The sequence below is a fragment of the Stegostoma tigrinum genome, chromosome 16, assembly GCF_030684315.1.
Source record: "Stegostoma tigrinum isolate sSteTig4 chromosome 16, sSteTig4.hap1, whole genome shotgun sequence".
Classification (NCBI taxonomy): Eukaryota; Metazoa; Chordata; class Chondrichthyes; order Orectolobiformes; family Stegostomatidae; genus Stegostoma; species Stegostoma tigrinum.
Genome location: NC_081369.1, coordinates 52,008,879 through 52,028,487, shown reverse-complemented (window position 1 = coordinate 52,028,487; position 19,609 = coordinate 52,008,879). Strand labels below are relative to the sequence as shown.

The 19,609-nt window shown below is 44.6% G+C and overlaps 1 protein-coding gene across 1 annotated transcript in view; it reads left to right on the top strand.

Moving 5' to 3' along the window:
- Positions 1-19,609, top strand: part of dusp22a (dual specificity phosphatase 22a) — a 124,259-nt gene that overhangs the window by 52,813 nt on the left and 51,837 nt on the right. The gene's annotated exons all lie outside the window — the stretch shown is intronic.

Sequence of the window (19,609 nt, the reverse complement as noted above, 5' to 3'; positions counted from 1 at the left end):
TTGTGTCTCTTACTATTTGCATCTTTGATAAAATTGGATGTTAGAATTACCTTTATGCAGATGATGTGGGACTTGGCAAAGATGTAGGTAGTGATAGGAATAATTATAGGTTTCAGGATGACAGAGAGTGGTGGAACATGCAGCAGAATAACTGATGCATTCAATGTGGAAAATTGTGAAATTACTTATTTTGAGAGGACATATATAGAAAGACAACACAGTATTTGTAACATTTTCAATATTACAAAGTACCAATAAGAGCAGTGAGACCTTAGTGTTCATATCTCAAAATCTTAATAGTTAACAGGAGAAATTTTCAAGTCGCTAAAGGAAAACAGATGGGTTACTTGGGTTTTAAAAACTTTAGTGTAGAATAGAAAAAATAACCAAGGAATATTAGAAATTTACAAATCATTGATTTGGCTACAGCTAGAATATTGTGAATAATTGTTGATCTAACATGTCAGCACTGAATTAAGGGTATTAGAAAGGGTACGGAGGTTTACTGGTATATTGTCAGGAATGAAGGATTTCAATTGCAAAGAGAGGCTGGAAAAGTAAGGACTTTTCTCCTTCACACAGAAAAGATTAAGCTTAAGATTTGCAGCAAGTCCTCCTTGTTTATCCTCCCTGTGCTCATTGATTCACATTCATTCAGCAGTGTTACTTTCCACAAGTTGCATTTGTGTTTTCAAATGCATCCATGCCTCTCACTTTACACCTATGTAACCTTTTCCATCTGTATAATACTTCAAAATCTCTGCAGTGCTTTAGTGTGGCTTCTTGCACATCACTAAGCTCTGAAATTCCAACAGAAACCTCTCAACCCTTCTGTTGCTCTCCCTTCCTTCATCTCACTCTTTAAAATCAAGCTATTTGAGCAAGTCATTATTCCAATATCTCCTCCTGATGCTGCGACTCGGTGCTTAATTTTCTGATGTTAACTCTGGTGGAGTGCCTTGGGTCATTAAAATGTTTTTTCAAAATGATGAGGAGTTCTGATAAATTGAGAAAAATATATTCCTTCTGGTGAGTGGGTTAATAACTTGAGTTTGTCAATTTTAAAACTGTTAGAGAAAGCTCATGGGGCAGTGAGAAGCATTTGTTTTACTCAGAGAATGGTTCAGTTTTGGAGCACAATGCTAGAAAACATAATGGAAGCTGATTCCATGAATAATTTTGAAGCAAAGTTTTTCAGGCACACAATGAGGAATTTACAAAGGGAGACACTGCTGTTTCAAAGAATGAGCACAGGAACTATTGACTGAATGACCTCCTTCAAAATTGAGATTCTATCACAAAAGTTGCAATGAATGTACTTGACCAGTGTAATAGTCCAGTCAGTTTATTCAGGGTTGATCTGTTCATAATGGCAAGAAATGGTGGTTGATCCACTGTTAGCTAATCCCAGTTCATCTTCTAATAATGCCTTGGGATCTTTAACATTTGCTTGCAGAAGCAGGTGGCCCTCAGTCTCATGTGGTTATTCAAAGGACAGTTTTTACTTTGGATTTCCAGTCTGTCCTTTGAATAAGCTCAGTTCAGTGTTTAAGGTGTCCTTTTTGTTTCTATCATGAGATCAAGGAGACAGTAACGAGACCTGAATAAAGATATGTATTAAGTGCTGTAAACTGTAGGTCTATGGGCTGTGTGCAGAAAGATGGCATTAGAAAGGGCATCTCAATGTCTTTGGGTTGACATGGACAAGATGGTTGAATGATTTGCTTCTGTGCTGTTTAAATTCTGTAATCCTATATACAAATTTTTTTTTCAGAAAGAAGGAATTCGTACAGAATGTGATTGGGCTTTGTCTAAATAGTTTTCTGGATACTGAATCTAAAGGGGGTAAAACATTGTATTTTGCCCTTTTCATAGTTATTGATTTAGATGGAAGTAATCTTTTCCTGTGCTGACTCTGTAGGTCCTTATATAGGCTGAGGGCAGTTTCAGTTCCTGTTCACAGAATTACAGCACAGTTTGCTTGTCATTTAGGACAAATTGCAGTCTTGTTCCCAGAGGCTGCTATAGTGTGGGAGATGGAATTGGGAATGTCATCATGAGACAGAAACAGTGGACCAATGGATAGCACAGAGGCCTCACGCTTCCATCTTCAAATGCAAGAGAAGTAACAAACTGAGGAATCTGAATGATGCAGGTCTATGATATTCAAGGAGGAATGTAGTGTTAGAACTGGAAATCCAAAGTAAAAGCACAAAACACTGTGCAGGTCAGGAGGTACCTGTGGAGACAGACAGAGTTGACACATGGAGCCTTTTCAGAATAGTGGGTGTGTCCTGATTCCGGGATACCTGACCACATCCCCGGCTTTCTCATTTTTGGGAGTGTTTTGCAAAAATGCAGCCTAATTGGCAGTGTGAGCCAGAACACAGCACTCCCAATGTGGCAGAGATTGACGTTCCTTCCAATTTTCATAGAATTGGACCGGCTTTTTGGAAGAGACGTAGTTCATGATATCTCAAAGATATTTTTAAAAAATCTGCTGAGTGTACCTTTTGAAAAATAAGTCCAAAAGGTCTTCCTCATGCACTTCCAATGACACTCCATGGCCCTTCAGGTAATGCTGTTCACACACCCCACAGCCCCTCATGCCAACCAATGCATGCCCATGCTCATTTTTTATACACTTTGTGGAATTAGTGAACGCTCTAGTGATAATGGGAAGAGTTTTTAAAAAAAAATCATCCATACATTAATTTCCACAATGTGAGATTAAAAGTTCTGTCCTTTCAGGAAGAGTTATAGTAGTTTCAATAATCTGGACTAGTTAAAGTATCAATAATAAAAACCGCATACGCTTGAAACCTTTAATTCTTTCAAAGTAAGATTATGCAATTGACAGCAGAGATCAGAGAGCTAGAGCTATCAATCAGGCATTGGTTATGAGGGGCTTGCATGTTTGAATAGTCCAATGGATGTTTGGGTTCTCAGCCAAACCTCATTCAGAACTATTGGCTCAGAGTGTTGAAACACCTGAGACCATTGGTGCTATCGAGTGACTAACAGGTGAGTGTCAATAACCAGGCATTGGAGGGGTGACCAGCTATCGTGGGTGGGTGGAGGGACATAGTCTGGCATAGGGGTTTTGAGGTGCTATGGGCAGGGAGAGTAGAGGGGCACAACCTGGAATGTGTGAAGACATGGCAAGGATAGGGCATAGAGGAATGTTAATCGGTGTGAGGGATTAAGGATAGAGGGCCTTTAATAGGGAAGAAATCTCACGTCACTGAGACAAGCCTTTTAAACCGACTGTTTCTGTTCCTAACAGACTCTGTGGCTGCCTCTGATCTCTTTTCTGGGACTGCTGGTCTGACGCTCTCCACCCTCTACACCCACAATGAAAAACTTGATTTTGTGGGCGCTTTCCGATCAACAACATTTAAAAATCATCCCTAGCATTTTACACTCTCAAAAAAGCTCATTTATCAGACATGTCGATTTGCATTTCTTTTGCAAATGGTACTTCCTGCTTGATTTGCTCAGCGATTTCCAACATTTTGTATTTTCATCTCTAATGTTCTAACACTTGTTCAGTAGTAAAAATACATACTATGAAGCCATGTTTAGGATGTGAATAAAATCTAGACAGTTGACCTTTCCAAATCTAAAAGTTGCTGTGTTATAGAGGAAAGGTTTGTTTTGGGGGACAGTGGAAGGATGTCATCCTGCCTTTAACTATCATGATACTTGAACTGGAAATTCTGGGCTGGCTGAAGTGAAAACGTATTTTATTCTCAAAATGACCTTAGTTTCTGCAATGAGCATGAAGGTTTACCAAAATCTTTCAAGAAGGAAAATGTGGTGGACTAGAACTAATGGGGGCTGCAAAGTGGTAAATGTAAGTAAGTGTAGATTGTGGCGTATTAGTCAGTATTTGAATGACAGAATTGATATGGTGCAGGAGGATGCCATTTCACCCATCATGCTTACACTAGTTGAAGCCTTGAAAATATTGCTGCTAAAACTGGGGCTAACGTTTATGCCAGGTGCAAAAATGAACTCTTGGTGTGACTGTGGGTGTTGGCATCTTTGTCATTCACCACCTGAGGGCGATGTTCTGCATGGCAGTGTCTCAAACTTGTGCACGTTTTTGTAACACAGCCAGAACTGTCTGATCATCCCTTGCATCCAGTGATAAGGTACCAGTGAGCAAAATATCTATCTGTGGGGTGAAAAATTGATGCTGATGATTAATGCAATATCATGGCTGACAAGGGTGGGGAAGGGAATTTTGATACATATATCTAGTAGAATGTGTTCATGAGCATGATTCTGGGAGCTAAAGAAATGAGATTGTTTTGTATACTTATAATTTAAAAAGCATTTCCAATGGGGCAGGGTTGAAGGGTTTGAGCTATAGGGAGAGGTTGAATAGGCTGGGGCAATTTTCCCTGGAGCTTCGGAGGCTGAGGAGGTGACCTTTTAGGGGTTTATGAAATCATGAGGGGTATGGTCAGGGTAAATAGACAAGGTCTTTTCCCTAGGCTGGGGGAGTCCAGAACGAAAGGACATAGATTTAAAGTGAGACAGCAAAGATTTATAAGGACCCTAAGGGGTAACTTTTTCAAGCAGAGGGTGGTGCACGTATGGAATGAGCTGCCAGAGAAAGTGGTGGAAGCTGGTACAATTACAACATTTAAAAGGCATCTGGATGGATATATCAATAGGAAGGACTTATAGAGATATGGACCAAATGCTGGCAAACGGGACTAGATTAATTTAGGAGATCTGGTCAGTATGGATTAGCTGGACCACAGGGTCCATTTCAATGCTGTGCAACTCTGTGACTCTAATGAAACTCAGGGAATGTGACAACACATTTATAATACTTACCTATTTGTGCCGTAGAGATGATTTGGCGGCAATTGAGACTTATTTCACTGATCGAAGGATACTTAGACTGAAGTGGACAGCCCTAAATTTATTTTAGTGAGTTTAGTCTGATTTACTGCAGCAGTGCATAAACCTGTACGGTGCATGAGAATGAAGAGCTAATTTTCACAAAGCTAGCAATGGATCAGCGTATTTTGGGCTGCAACTGATGGATTTTCCCATTTTACTGAATGTGCCTGAAGCTGTTTTGTGATTTGTGTGTAAGAAATTGTGAATGTTGTTAGCCTCACTGTTATTCTAACAGGAAGTTCTGGCCCATTAGTTTTGCAACTTTTCTAGTGTTTAGTTTTGTTTTGTATTTATTGAGACACAGATCAGCCATGACCTAATTGAGTGTCAAAGCAGGACTAAAGGGGCTGAATGACTAGACTGTAGTACTGTGTTTCAAGTCCAATTGTTTCCAGTTATTCTAAAACCATTCATCTTTATTGCAACATGTACTTCATCTTATTTCCCAAATACATTTTTTTCTCTATTGCGTGGTGAGTTGTATTTATACATAATTCAGGAGAAAAGAGAAGCAAAAGGTAACAAAAATCAGACACTGCTTTCCTTTGGTTGAATACAGTAGCCGTCTTAAAAAGAGGTGACACAAATTCACAGAGCTTCTGAAAATACAATAATTTCCTATTGATTCATGTGGAGTTATGGTTGATCAAGTGAGGAGACAGGAAGGCATGGGTGTAGGAGAGTGGAGATACAGGGTGCAGGTTTGAAGCTCAGAGGGTTGGTGGGTAGGGGTGGGGGGCTGCTGTTTACTGACTTAAGTCACACATTGGATAAGGCTGCACCTGCACAGGAAATGCTTCATAACAACTGCAAGGGCACATTGTGTTACCCTGATAACCACCACAACCAAGAGATTATTTATTTGTGTATTAGGCATGAAATAGAGTCCCTGTGTTATAGGTTGCAACCCATGTGGTAGCTTTTCATGCATAATGTGGCTTTCTTTCCAGCCGAGCTAATGGAAAATGGGTCTTGTGGCACTCTCTCGTTTTTTCCAGATGATTTGATCATAATGTAAAGCAATATTTTCACTTGGGGAGAGAATGAGGTTAGACTGATAATAATCTTTCCTCCATGAAGATGTTGCCTCTGGAGTGACTGAGATTACTCGATTGATGGTTGGGAAGTTTCAACCACATATTGACCATTTAAACTCCAGTTCTCCATGTGTGAATCCAATGGTACATTGTTAGTATTGTGACTGTTTGTTATATTGAATGGGAAGCCCAAAAAAACTGAGCCCATCCTCACTTGGCTCCCTCCTCGCCTTGGATTATGTCCCACTGTTTTCGGTCAAGCTTTTAGAGAAGGGAAAGCTGTCATATTATTGGAAGAATGAAAGGAACAGCACTATCAACTACTATTTGGGGCAGCATGGTGGCTCGGTTGTTCGCACCGCTGCCTCATAGCACCAGAACTTGGGTTGGATTCTACCCTTGGGACAATGTATGTGTTGTGGTTGCACATTCTCTCTGTGTCTGCGTGGGTTTCCTCCATGTGCTTTGGTCTCCTCCCACAGTCCAGGGATGTTTAGGCTAGGTGGATAGCCATGGGGAATGCAGGACTATAGGGATGGGGTGGATCTGGGTCAGGTGCTTGTCAGAGTGTAGACTCGATGGTCTGAACAGCCAATTTCCATACTGTAGGGATTCTATGATTCAAAGAGGATAGAATAGATGAGAATCTCCAGGAATGTTGGTTCAGATCCCACCACTGCCACCATGTAGTAAGAGGAGGTCTATATTCTGGCGAGGTGAACATTAACAGGCTTTATTAACCAGAATTATATACAAGAGATGGTAAGAGCAGACCTTTGTCTGGAACTGAACGGAATCGGGCTCTAATTCCATGATCTGATGTCACTGTGACAAAAGCTCCTTATGCTCATGCTCATGAAACTAAAGGTATAATTACCACTTCACACCACAGTGTGCATGAAAGCCCTCAGCAAAGTCAGAGATCAGCCACAATCTAACAGAATGGTAGAAAAGATTGGAGGGGCTGAATGGTATATCCCCAGTGCCAATAATGTTGTGCTGGCTCAGAGCAGCCAAGTGAAGAGACAGATACCATCAGCACGGGCTTTCCTCTGATACTGCTGTCAAGTTCTCTGATGTGCCCACGTCAATGCTAAAGCTAGAATAGGATGATACAAGAAGTTTCACATGTTTCAGTCGGCTTCCCTGGGTTTATAGTGGTGGCAGTTTTCTGTTTTAGTTTTAATACATAACAGTTATTTGAATAAGAGAAAGAAAAGAGTTTCATTGAGAATAGCACTGAACAGAGAAGTTGCTGTTAGCTTTTGCTTTTTGAAAGGAATCTGAAATGAAACATGTCAACTCAAGTAGTTTGGCTCATTCTGGATGGCAAAGGTGAAGTGATATTAGATTTGATTTTGAAATTCTAATTTGAAATTCCAGAAATTCTTCATGTAATCGCTTTCAACTCCCTAAATGTCTGAGATTATTTCTAAATGAATGGAGAACATTAAAGGGCATTGGTGAACAGGATGGACTTTATCCTGACAACCGACAAAGGATTCATGGTCATTATTAGACACTTAATTTCACCATCTGCCATGGCAGAATTTGAACCAGGAACATTACCCAGGTCTCTGGATTATTACCCCAAGGCTATTGCCGTCGCCATGCAGAGCTCTAAGAACCCCCTATTTCAGCACCTTGTGCATCCTTCTTTAACTTAACTGACACAAACATTAAAGTGCATTCCATAATTTGAATGGGTTGTAGAGATTTGTGCTCTTTAGGAAAGTCGACTAAGATCAAAGGGTGCTGGAATTCCAAGGGCAGGTGATATTTTTTCAGGGGTGGGTGACAGTGCTTGAGTGGGGGTAGAGACAGGGATGTGGAGTCAAACCTGGATCTCCTACACTTCAGCTTGTGCCCAGTCTTTTGTAGGAGCAGCACAAGTCAGTCGTTTGTTTGCTTTTTACCTTAATTCATTCCATAGGATGTCAGTGTCACTGGCTAGACCAGCATTTATTACGCATCCTAAAGCCTAGAGGGCAGTTACATGATAACCACAATGCTGCGGGTCTGGAGTCACATGTAGGCCAGACCAGGTTAGGATGGCAGATCACGCAACACCGACAGTGTAGAAGCAGGCTATTCGGCCCACTGAGTCCATAATTGATCCTCAGAAGAACATCCCACCCAGATCCATGCCCCCACCTACCCCTGTATTTCGCATGCCTAATCCTCGTAATCTACACATGCCTGAACACTATGGGCAATTTAGCATGGCCAATCCACCTAGCCTGCACATCTTTGGACTGTGGGAGGAGACCAGAGCACCTGGAGGAAACCCACGCAGACAGGGAGAAAGTGCAAGCTCCACACACACAGTTGCCCAAGAACAGAATCAAACCCAGGTCCCTGGAGTTGTTAGGCAGCAGTGCTAACCAATGAGCCATCACACTACCCCAGATTTCCTTCCTTAAAGGACATTTGTAAATAAGAGGGTTTTGTATGACAATAAGTAGTGGTTATACTGTCTCCATTAGGCTTGCATTTTCTTGCAGAGTTTTATTTTCACCATCTGCCATCATGGAATTCAAACCCATGTTCCCAGGACATTGAGCAGTTCTGGATTACAAGGCCATGATGTTATCACCAGCCCACCACCTCTCCAGACCTGTGGACTGACACTAGGGTGATGTGTTTGAATGGGGTCAGAGAGAGCAGGTTATTTTAGCTGGGTCTAAGTTCTACGTAAGCACTTGTTAGCCATGGAAGGTGCTCTCCAGCATGGTCAGACTAATTGATTATCAGCCTGTCGATCATTCCAATTTGGCTGGTTCTAAGAGTGGAAAGGTTGCCTCGTCAGCCACCGTGCAGAAGGAAATGGCAAACCCCTGCAGTACTTCGCTCATGAGCATGACCAATCCAATGGGAGTGCACGGCCAAGCACTTGCAAACGAGGATGGAGATGAGACAGACCGACTTTTAGGCTTGGGATCCGTTGCTGCTGCATCTCTCTAGTTGTGGCACCCCTTCACCTCGTGATGATTACAGCTGAGATCAGTGGTCCCTCTGCAAATTGCAGAAGTCTTGCACTGTTCCATTGACCGTGATGGAGCATGGATTTTGAGACCAAACTGTACAAAGTCAAATAGGTTGTCAGAGTAACACTTTGGTTTGAACAGTTTAAATTATAGTCAATATTGCAAATATTTGCTTGGACTAATGTTGTCTCCTGGACAGGCATTATTCCCATTCAGTTCTCCATCAAGTTATTTCCATTTTTTGTTAACAAGCAATTAAATTCCATTGGCCTATCAGCTCTCCTCTGAATGACTAAGATTTTTGACACTCGTGTCGCTATAGTCTTACCAGACTGTAAGGCTGCTATCTCATTAGTGAGACACAACTCCTGGTGGCCCCCTTACCTCAGGTGAGGGGAGAAGGTAGGAAGGAGTCACCGCAGCGTCATGGTAACCTCAGCTTGTGCCAGAATTGTTCCCACGCTGTCAGCATCTCACTGCTTCACAAACAAGCTGAGCTAAACTGGTTAGACCACACTTGGAATATTGTGTTCCGTTCTGGTCACCTCATTACGGGAAGGATGTGGAAGCTTGAGAGAGGGTGCAGAGGAGATTTACCAGGATGCTGCCTGGACTGGAGGGCAGGACTTATATGGAAAGGTTGAGGGCGCTAGGGCTTTTCTCACTGGAGCGAAGAAGAATGAGAAGTGATTTGTTGGAGGTATACAAGATGATGAGAGGCATAGACAGAGTGGATAGTCCAAGACGTTATTCCAGGGCAGAAATGACTATTACGAGGGGGCATAATGATAACATGATTGGAGGAAGCTATAGGGGAGATGTCAGAGATCAGTTCTTTACACAGAGAGTGGTGGTGTGTGGAATGCGCTGCCGGCAGTGGTAGTGGAGTCAGATACATTAGGGACATTTAAGCGACTCTTGGATAGGCATATGGATGATAGTATAATACAGGATATGCAGGGTAGTTTGATCTTAGTAGGATAATAGGGTTGCACAACATTGTGGGCTAAAGGGCCTGTACTGTGCTGTACTTTTCTGTGTTCTATGTTCTATGTTCTAAACTGACTCCTGTTGTGATAATAAGGATGAGATCAGTCGAGTGGCGAGAAATGATCTTGATTCAGAGGACCGAGATGTAGAACCTGTCTGGAATATGTTGTTAAAGAGTCAAAGGATCATAGAGCACAGCTGTTAGGGGGCAATTTGGGTATGACATGAGTTAACCTCTAAATCCACGTGAAGTTCCAGCTGGGATTAGGGTAAGGTAGACAGTTTTAGTTAACTTTGTAAGCAATAATCAAATAAATCATTTAAGATTCATTCTCATTTACTCTTGTTCAAGAAAGTAGTCAGGCAAAAAAGAAAATTGTTTAAACTACACAAACACGCTCAGGTGCTGATGCAGCAGACAGATAGTTTCTGTGAAAATGAAATGTGGTTGAACCAGCATTAAACATGAGACCTTGCTTGGAATATGAGAATAATCCTGTACCATACCAAAAAACACAAAGCAATAAGGTTTAATGAAGTGGTAATGGAACACATGCCTCACAGACAAGTTGGAATGGTACCTGGGAAGATAGGGAGTGCTGAGAACATGGGTAACAGGTAGGGAATTGTTAAAAACAAGGTGTTTGTCCATAGATGACCAGTTTAGATTTTGAGCTACTTACTATATATGTGACTTACAATGTATAAATATTTGATGGATCCTAGCTGAGTTGGAGTACTACCTTGGAATTTTTTCTGAAGTGGGGTCTCCCAACATTGGCTGAATAAACCATCACTAATCTGCATCTTGAGGCTCCTGAGATTATTTCATAAAGCAATCCAACACAGCACTAAGAATTTGGGTAGCTCTGATAATAAGGATGAGATTAGTACAGCAGAGAGAAATGATCTGGGTTCAGAGGACCAGTATGGAGAATCAGTATGGAATATGTCGTTAGAGAGTCAAAGAGTCATACAGCCCTTCAGCCCATTGAGTCTGTGCTGATCCATCTGAACTAATCCCACTTCAACACTTTGCCCATGTTGAAGGAGCCTTGGTGAGTTGCTGCAGTGTATCTAATAGACAACATAGGCTGCTGCCACTATGCATCAATGGGGGATGGAGTGAATGTTTAAGATGGTCAAAGGGGTCAAATGGGCAGCTTTGTTCAAGATGCTGTTGACCTACTTTCATTCTAACAGTGCAGAATATGGGCCATTGAAGATGGTGACTGACATCAGACAGATCAAAATCTTTTCAACGCTGCTAAATATGAAGGGCATTAGAAACCCACTGGATGATGTGGTCAATTGATGGGTGAATGAAGGCCCTTGATAAGACAGGCGCTCATTCTCATGCTTCTGGTCTGCAGTAAGAGAAAGGAGGCAAGATTTTTCTTCACAAATAGGATTTGGAACTGAGATGGGGTAGTTCTGTTCTTTTTTAGGTTTTAGCAGTTGGATTCAGAGATATTAGAACATAGAACAACACAGCGTGGGAACGGGTCCATCAGCCCACAATGTTGTGCCAAACGTCAGCCAAATTTAGGTAATCCCTTGGGCATGCCCTTGGTCCACATCTCTCCATTCCTTACATAGTCATGTGCTTATCTAAAAGTCCTTTAAATGTCCTTATTGTATCTGTCTCTACCACCACTCCTGGCTGTGCATTCCAGATTCTACACTCTCTGGGTAAAAAAACTTGCACTTCATATCTCTTTTGAACTTGCTTCTCTCACCTTAAACACATGCTTCCTGGTTTTAGACATTTCAACTCTGGGGAAAATATTCTGAATGTCAGCCCTATGTGTGCATGTCATAATTTTATAGACTTCTATCAAGCCTCCCCTCAGCCTCCACCTCTCCAAAGAAAACAACCCCAGTTCTTCTAGTCCCTCCTTATAGCTCATATCCTGCAATCCAGGCAGCATTCTGGTAAACCTCTTCTGTAGCCTCTCCAAAGCCTCCATATCTTTCCTCCACATGATGCTTGATCAGAATTGAACACCATACTCGAAGTGTGGCATAACCAAAGTCTTATAAAGCTACAAAATGACATCCTGACTCTTGTACTCAATTCCTTGACCAATAAAGGCAATCATGCCGTACACCTTCTTTACCACCCTGTCTACCCGCATGGCCACTTTCAGGGAGCTGTGGACTTGAATCCCAAGATCCCTCTGTACATTAGTGCTGTTCAGGATCCCGCCATTAACGGTACACTTTTTGTTAATATATGATCACCAAAAGTTTGCAGCTTGCATTTACATGGATTTAAAACCATCTGCTATTTCTCTGCCCATACCTGCAATTGATCTCTGTCCCATCATATCCTTTGACAACCTGTTACACTGACCACAACTCCACCAATCTTTGTATTGTCTGCGGAATTCATCTACTGTATCCATTGCTTCTGATGTGGTCTCCTCTGTACTGGGGAGACCAAACCCAGACCTGGAGACCGGATCACAGAGCATCTGTGCTTTGCACACACCAACCAAGCCGACCTTCCAGTTGCCATCCACTTAAACTCCCCCTCCCGCTCCCCTCGTGACATGTCCATCCTTGGCGTCTTCCAGTGTCATAGTGAAGCCAAATGCAAACTAGAGGCACAACACCTGATATTTCACTTTGAGCGCCTACAGCCTAATGGCCTGAATATTGACTTCACCAGCTTCAAAATTCTCCACCGTTAACCTGCCCATCTTCTGACTCACCTTTCCACTCCATCCTTCCCATTAACCAACCACAAAAATCCCCTTTCTGCATCCACCTATCTCCAGCCCACCTACCCTCCCCCCAGCCCACTCCCCTCCGTCTATTTATTGTGGGCTCCATTACCCCTCCCCAGTCCAGACAAAAGGTTTTGGCTCAAAACGTTGACTTTACTGCTCTTCAGATGCTGTCTGACCTGCTGTGCTTTTCCAGCTTAGCATTTATTGACTGTAGCTTCCAGCATCTGCAGTCCTTACTGTCTGCATGGCCCCTCCACTAGTTGGACTATCTAAATACTGTTTCGAGAAACCCTTTTGGATAATGTTCTCAGTGGAATTTAAGGGGCGAATGACCTTAAGCAGCAACATGTATAATACCATTTAGAAGTCATATTATTTAATAGTCTATCTCCTATGGGACATTTGCTTTCTTCACAGAATGGCAACTGCATTCTCCGAAACTTGTATCATTGAATCATGGATGATACAGTTTCAAACAAGGCCATTTGATCCATTGAATCCGTGATAGAGATTATCTCATTTATTTTCGCCCTGAAAATGATTCCACTTCATATATTGATCCACTTCCCTTTTGAAAATTATTATTGAATTTGCATTCATGGCTCTTTCAGGCACTGCATTCCACATTATAACAAGTAGCTGTGTCAACCATTGTTTCCTCGTATTTCTTCTGGTTCTTCTACTAATTGGTTTAAATCTGTTTCCTCTGGTTACTAGCTCATTTGTCACTGAAAACGTTTCTCTATCGAAACTCTGTATAATTTTGAACACTTCAATCAAATCCCCTCCTGACACCCTTCCTAAAATTACGGTGTGCAGATTGGTTCATTGTACTCCAGCTGAGGGCTAAGCTATGTTTTGTAAAGGTTTAGCTGTACCTCCTTGTTTTTGTATCGTTAGCCTTCAATTATAAAGCTACGCACCCCATAATATTTTGCTAAAATGCCTTCTCCAATCATTTTAAATGATTTGGGTGTGCCAGGTTTTGGGTTGCTGCACTGATGTGAAATTGTATCTTTTAACACCATGGGGCAGTATTAAAACAAGCTGTAGAAGCTGCTAGAAATTTTTCCACAGCTTACAGGAAACTATTCAAGATCTGTCAACATGAACTCTGGTCATTGCTGCTTTATGTAATGGGCGTCAGAAGCAGCATCATAGCAGCTTCAGGTCAATAATGCAAAATGTTGGAGTATGTCCAAGTGAAAGCATTGAAACTTGCCTGAGCCTATTCTTTCTCCCTCAAATATATATCACATTCACTGTCGTCTTTTCAGATCCTCTAGCATCGTGGATTGTAACTTCTTTTTCTCTGGATCATCTTTATCTCCTAGTTGCAATCAGTTTTTATAAACTCAGAATGGAAGTTATGTCTTTATTGGAAACTAGCTTCACCTGCTCAGCGGTAGTAAAACAGAACAGCAGCTACAGCGACCATAGAAGCGCACAACATTCCATAAGTGTGGATAAGTTCGATGCTCAGCAGAGCCAGGGTTAAAAATCTTGAGCCCTGGTTCTTCTCCTGTTCCTGGGCTGTTTGTCTTCTCCCCTCCCTCATATCTTTTGAATTGTGAACCAAAGTTGTAGTGGGGTCAAACTGTTTTTTATGGGTTTAGCAAAACCTATTGCATGATCTCATTAAGCATCAGAGCAGATCTGATGGGCTGAATAGCCTATTTCAGCTCTTATGTCTCATTGTCTTTTGTACTCTGTGCCTCTTTGTGAAACTCATCAATGCTCGTGTTGCAGAATGATACATCTTACAACCACGGCTTTGTTAGACAATTATGCACAGCGTGGTTATTTATATAATGCAGCCAGCTCTGCCTCCTTGAAACTGGCCCCATGCAATATCCAGACAGCAAGATTTAAAAGTCTCAAACTTCATGAGTACCACAACAAGTAATCACGCATAAATGAGCATATTTTGAACCAGCAATGGCATATTCTGTTGGCACATGACTCCTAATTTCACTTGCATCTTTGAAAAGTGGCAGAACATTCTAGTAAATTGGCACCATTTGACTGACTTCAATAACATGCTATCTTAATTGACGCAAGTGGCTTTATTAACAGAAAATTATACTTTGCATTGTCAAAAGAAAACATTTTACTCTAATTTCGAACTCACTACACTTACAAATGCCCAGCATGGTGATCAAAGCACTGCAGAAAGTGGATATCTGAAATATAATCAGTAAATATTGAAAACACTCAGCAGGCTAGGCAGCATCTGTGGAGAGAGAAGCAGAGTTAGTGCTTCATAATCCACACTAATTCAGATGAAGGCTCACAGACCTGTGTTTCTTTCTCTGCTCAAATAGTGTCAGATATGTTGACCATTTTCAACAATTCTTGCTTTTGCGAGAGCAAAAATGATGCTTTTTGCCCACTCTGCAAAAACTAATCAATCTTTCATGAGCCCCCTCAGCAAGAAACCCAGCAGCATCTGCCTGAGTTCGGGTCATTAAACACAAAGTTCAAAAACTAAAGTTAATGTAGGAAGAACATCTAATCGATTTGCCAAGCAAAAACAAATTGGTGTCAAAGTAATTTATTGGCCATTTTAAAGATGGCAATTTAAAAATATCTAGCAGCAGAGTTAACTAGTAAGGTCTTTTTTCTGAAGAAGCAGAGCTACAGAAAGACAGACAGGTCAGTAGGGAGAGATAATGGGAACTGCAGATGCTGGAGAATTCCAGGATAATAAAATGTGAGGCTGGATGAACACAGCAGGCCAAGCAGCATCTCAGGAGCACAAAAGCTGACGTTTCGGGCCTAGACCCTTCATCAGAGAGGGGGAATGGGTGAGGGTTCTGGAATAAATAGGGAGAGAGGGGGAGGCGGACCGAAGATGGAGAGAAAAGAAGATAAGTGGAGAGAGTATAGGTGGGGAGGTAGGGAGGGTATAGGTCAGTCCAGGGAAGACGGACAGGTCAAGGAGGTGGGATGAGGTTAGTAGGTGGATAGGGGTGCGGCTTGGGGTGGGAGGAAGGGATGGGTGGGAGGAAGAACAGGTTAGGGAGGCAGAGACAGGTTGGACTGGTTTTGGGATGCAGTGGGTGGAGGGCAAGAGCTGGGCTGGTTGTATGGTGCAGTGGGGGGAGGGGACGAACTGGGCTGGTTTAGGGATGCAGTTGGGGAAGGGGAGATTTTGAAACTGGTGAAGCCCACATTGATACCATATGGCTGCAGGGTTCCCAGGCGGAATATGAGTTGCTGTTCCTGCAACCTTCGGGTGGCATCATTGTGGCACTGCAGGAGGCCCATGATGGACATGTCAACTAAAGAATGGGAGGGGGAGTGGAAATGGTTCGTGAGTGGGAGGTGCAGTTGTTTGTTGCGAACCGAGCGGAGGTGTTCTGCAAAGCGGTCTCCAAGCCTCCGCTTGGTTTCCCCAATGCAGAAGAAGCGACACCGGGTACAGTGGATGCAGTATACCACATTGGCAGATGTGCAGGTGAACCTCTGCTTAATGTGGAATGTCATCTTGGGGCCTGGGATAGGGGTGAGGGAGGAGGTGTGGGGGCAAGTGTAGCATTTCCTGCGGTTGCAGGGGAAGGTGCCGGGTGTGATGGGGTTGGAGGGCAGTGTGGAGCGAACAAGGGAGTTACGGAGAGAGTGGTCTCTCCGGAAAGCAGACAGGGGTGGGGATGGAAAAATGTCTTGGGTGGTGGGGTCGGATTGTAGATGGCGGAAGTGTCGGAGGATGATGCGTTGTATCCGGAGGTTGGTGGGGTGGTGTGTGAGAACGAGGGGGATCCTCTTAGGGCGGTCGTGGCGGGGGCGGGGTGTGAGGGATGTGTTGCGGGAAATACGGGAGACGCGGTCAAGGGCGTTCTCGATCCCTGTGGGGGGAAAGTTGCGGCCCTTGAAGAACTTGGACATCTGGGATGTGCTGGAGTGGAATGTCTTATCGTGGGAGCAGATGCGGCGGAGGCGGAGGAATTGGGAATAGGGGATGGAATTTTTGCAGGAGGGTGGGTGGGAGGATGTGTATTCTAGGTAGCTGTGGGAGTCGGTGGGCTTGAAATGGACATCAGTTACAAGCTGGTTGCCTGAGATGGAGACTGAGAGGTCCAGGAAGGTGAGGGATGTGCTGGAGATGGCCCAGGTGAACTGAAGGTTGGGGTGGAAGGTGTTGGTGAAGTGGATGAACTGTTCGAGCTCCTCTGGGGAGCAAGAGGCGTCGCCGATACAGTCATCAATGTAACGGAGGAAGAGGTGGGGTTTGGGGCCTGTGTAGGTTCAGAAGAGGGACTGTTCCACGTAACCTACAAAGAGGCAGGCATAGCTGGGGCCCACGCGGGTGCCCATGGCCACCCCCTTAGTTTGTAGGAAGTGGGAGGAGTCAAAAGAGAAGTTGTTGAGGGTGAGGACGAGTTCAGCTAGGCGGATGAGGGTGTCGGTGGAGGGGGACTGGTCTGGCCTGTGGGACAGGAAGAAGCGGAGGGCCTTGAGGCCATCTGCATGCAGAATGCAGGTGTATAGGGACTGGACGTCCATGATGAAGATGAGGTGTTGGGGGCCAGGGAATTGGAAGTTCTGGAGGAGGTGGAGGGCGTGGGTGGTGTCACGGACGTAGGTGGGGAGTTCCTGGACCAAAGGGGAGAAAATGGAGTCCAGATAGGTGGAGATGAGTTTGGTGGGGCAGGAGCAGGCTGAGACGATGGGTCGACCAGGGCAGGCAGGTTTGTGGATTTTGGGAAGGAGTTAGAAACGGGCCGTGCGGGGTTGGGGAACAGTGAGGTTGGAGGCTGTGGGTGGGAGGTCCACCTGAGGTGATGAGGTCATGAATGGTGTTGGAGATGATGGTTTGGTGCATGAATGGTGTTGCATTCCGCATTCCGCATGCAGATGGCCTCAAGGCCCTCCACTTCTTCCTGTCCCGTAGGCCAGACCAGTCCCCCTCCACCGACACCCTCATCCGCCTAGCTGAACTCGTCCTCACCCTCAACAACTTCTCTTTTGTCTCCTCCCACTTCCTACAGACTAATGGGGTGGCCATGGGCACCCGCATGGGCGCCAGCTATGCCTGCCTCTTTGTAGGTTACGTGGAACAGTCCCTCTTCTTCACCTACACAGGCTCCAAACCCCACCTCTTCCTCCGTTACATTGATGACTGTATCGGCGACGCCTCTTGCACCCCAGAGGAGCTCGAACAGTTCATCCACTTCACCAACACCTTCCACCCCAACCTTCAGTTCACCTGGGCCATCTCCAGCACATCCCTCACCTTCCTGGACCTCTCAGTCTCCATCTCAGGCAACCAGCTTATAACTGATGTCCATTTCAAGCCCACCGACTCCCACAGCTACCTAGAATACACATCCTCCCACCTACCCTCCTGCAAAAATTCCATCCCCTATTCCCAATTCCTCCGCCTCCACCGCATCAGCTCCCTCGATAAGACATTCCACTCCCGCACATCCCAAATGTCCAAGTTCTTCAAGGACCACAACTTTCCCCCCACAGTGATCGAGAACGCCCTTGACCGCGTCTCCCGTTTTTCCCGCAACACATCCCTCACAGCCCGCCCGCGCCACAACCGCCCCAAGAGGATCCCCCTCGTTCTCACACACCACCCCACCAATCTCCGGATACAACGCATCATCCTCCGACACTTCCGCCATCTACAATCCGACCCCACCACCCAAGACATTTTTCCATCCCCACCCCTGTCTGCTTTCCGGAGAGACCACTCTCTCCACGACTCCCTTGTTCGCTCCACACTGCCCTCCAACCCCACCACACCCGGCACCTTCCCCTGCAACCGCAGGAAATGCTACACTTGCCCCCACACCTCCTCCCTCACCCCTATCCCAGGCCCCAAGATGACATTCCACATTAAGCAGAGGTTCACCTGCACATCTGCCAATGTGGTATACTGCATCCACCGTACCCAGTGTGGCTTCCTCTACATTGGGGAAACCAAGCGGAGGCTTGGGGACCGCTTTGCAGAACCTCCGCTGGGTTCGCAACAAACAACTGCACCTCCCACTCGCGAACCATTTCCACTCCCCCTCCCATTCTTTAGATGACATGTCCATCATGGGCCTCCTGCAGTGCCACAATGATGCCACCCGAAGGTTGCAGGAACAGCAACTCATATTCCGCCTGGGAACCCTGCAGCCCAATGGTATCAATGTGGACTTCACCAGTTTCAAAATCTCCCCTTCCCCAACTGCATCACAAAACCAGCCCAGTTCGTCCCCTCCCCCCCACTGCACCACACAACCAGCCCAGCTCTTCCCCTCCACCCACTGCATCCCAAAACCAGTCCAACCTGTCTCTGCCTCCCTAACCGGTTCTTCCTCTCACCCATCCCTTCCTCCCACCCCAAGCCGCACCCCCCGCTACCTACTAACCTCATCCCACCTCCTTGACCTGTCCGTCTTCCCTGGACTGACCTATCCCCTCCCTACCTCCCCACCTATACTCTCTCCACCTATCTTCTTTTCTCTCCATCTTCGGTCCGCCTCCCCCTCTCTCCCTATTTATTCCAGAACCCTCACCCCATCCCCCTCTCTGATGACGGGTCTAGGCCCGAAACGTCAGCTTTTGTGCTCCTGAGATGCTGCTTGGCCTGCTGTGTTCATCCAGCCTCACATTTTATTATCCAGGTCAGTAGGGAAGCGGGTGGGTGCTGGGCCTGAGCTAAGGAGTTAGGGTTAACTAATGCTAACCTTGTAATTTTCTTTGATGGTACACGCACTGAGCAGGTCATTGTGGCATTTACATGAAAATGGGTGTTGGAAAGAAGTTGACTTTTAGCCTAGGTTTTCATCCTCTCTTAGCCCAGTGACCTGTTGAGTTTATCCAGTTCTTCCTCTTTCTACTTCAGATTTTCAGTATCCAGGAGATTTTATTTTGATTTTGCTGTTGGTTTCCGTACCGACTGCTAACATCCATCTTTCTATTGGGGGAACTCTAGCTAAAA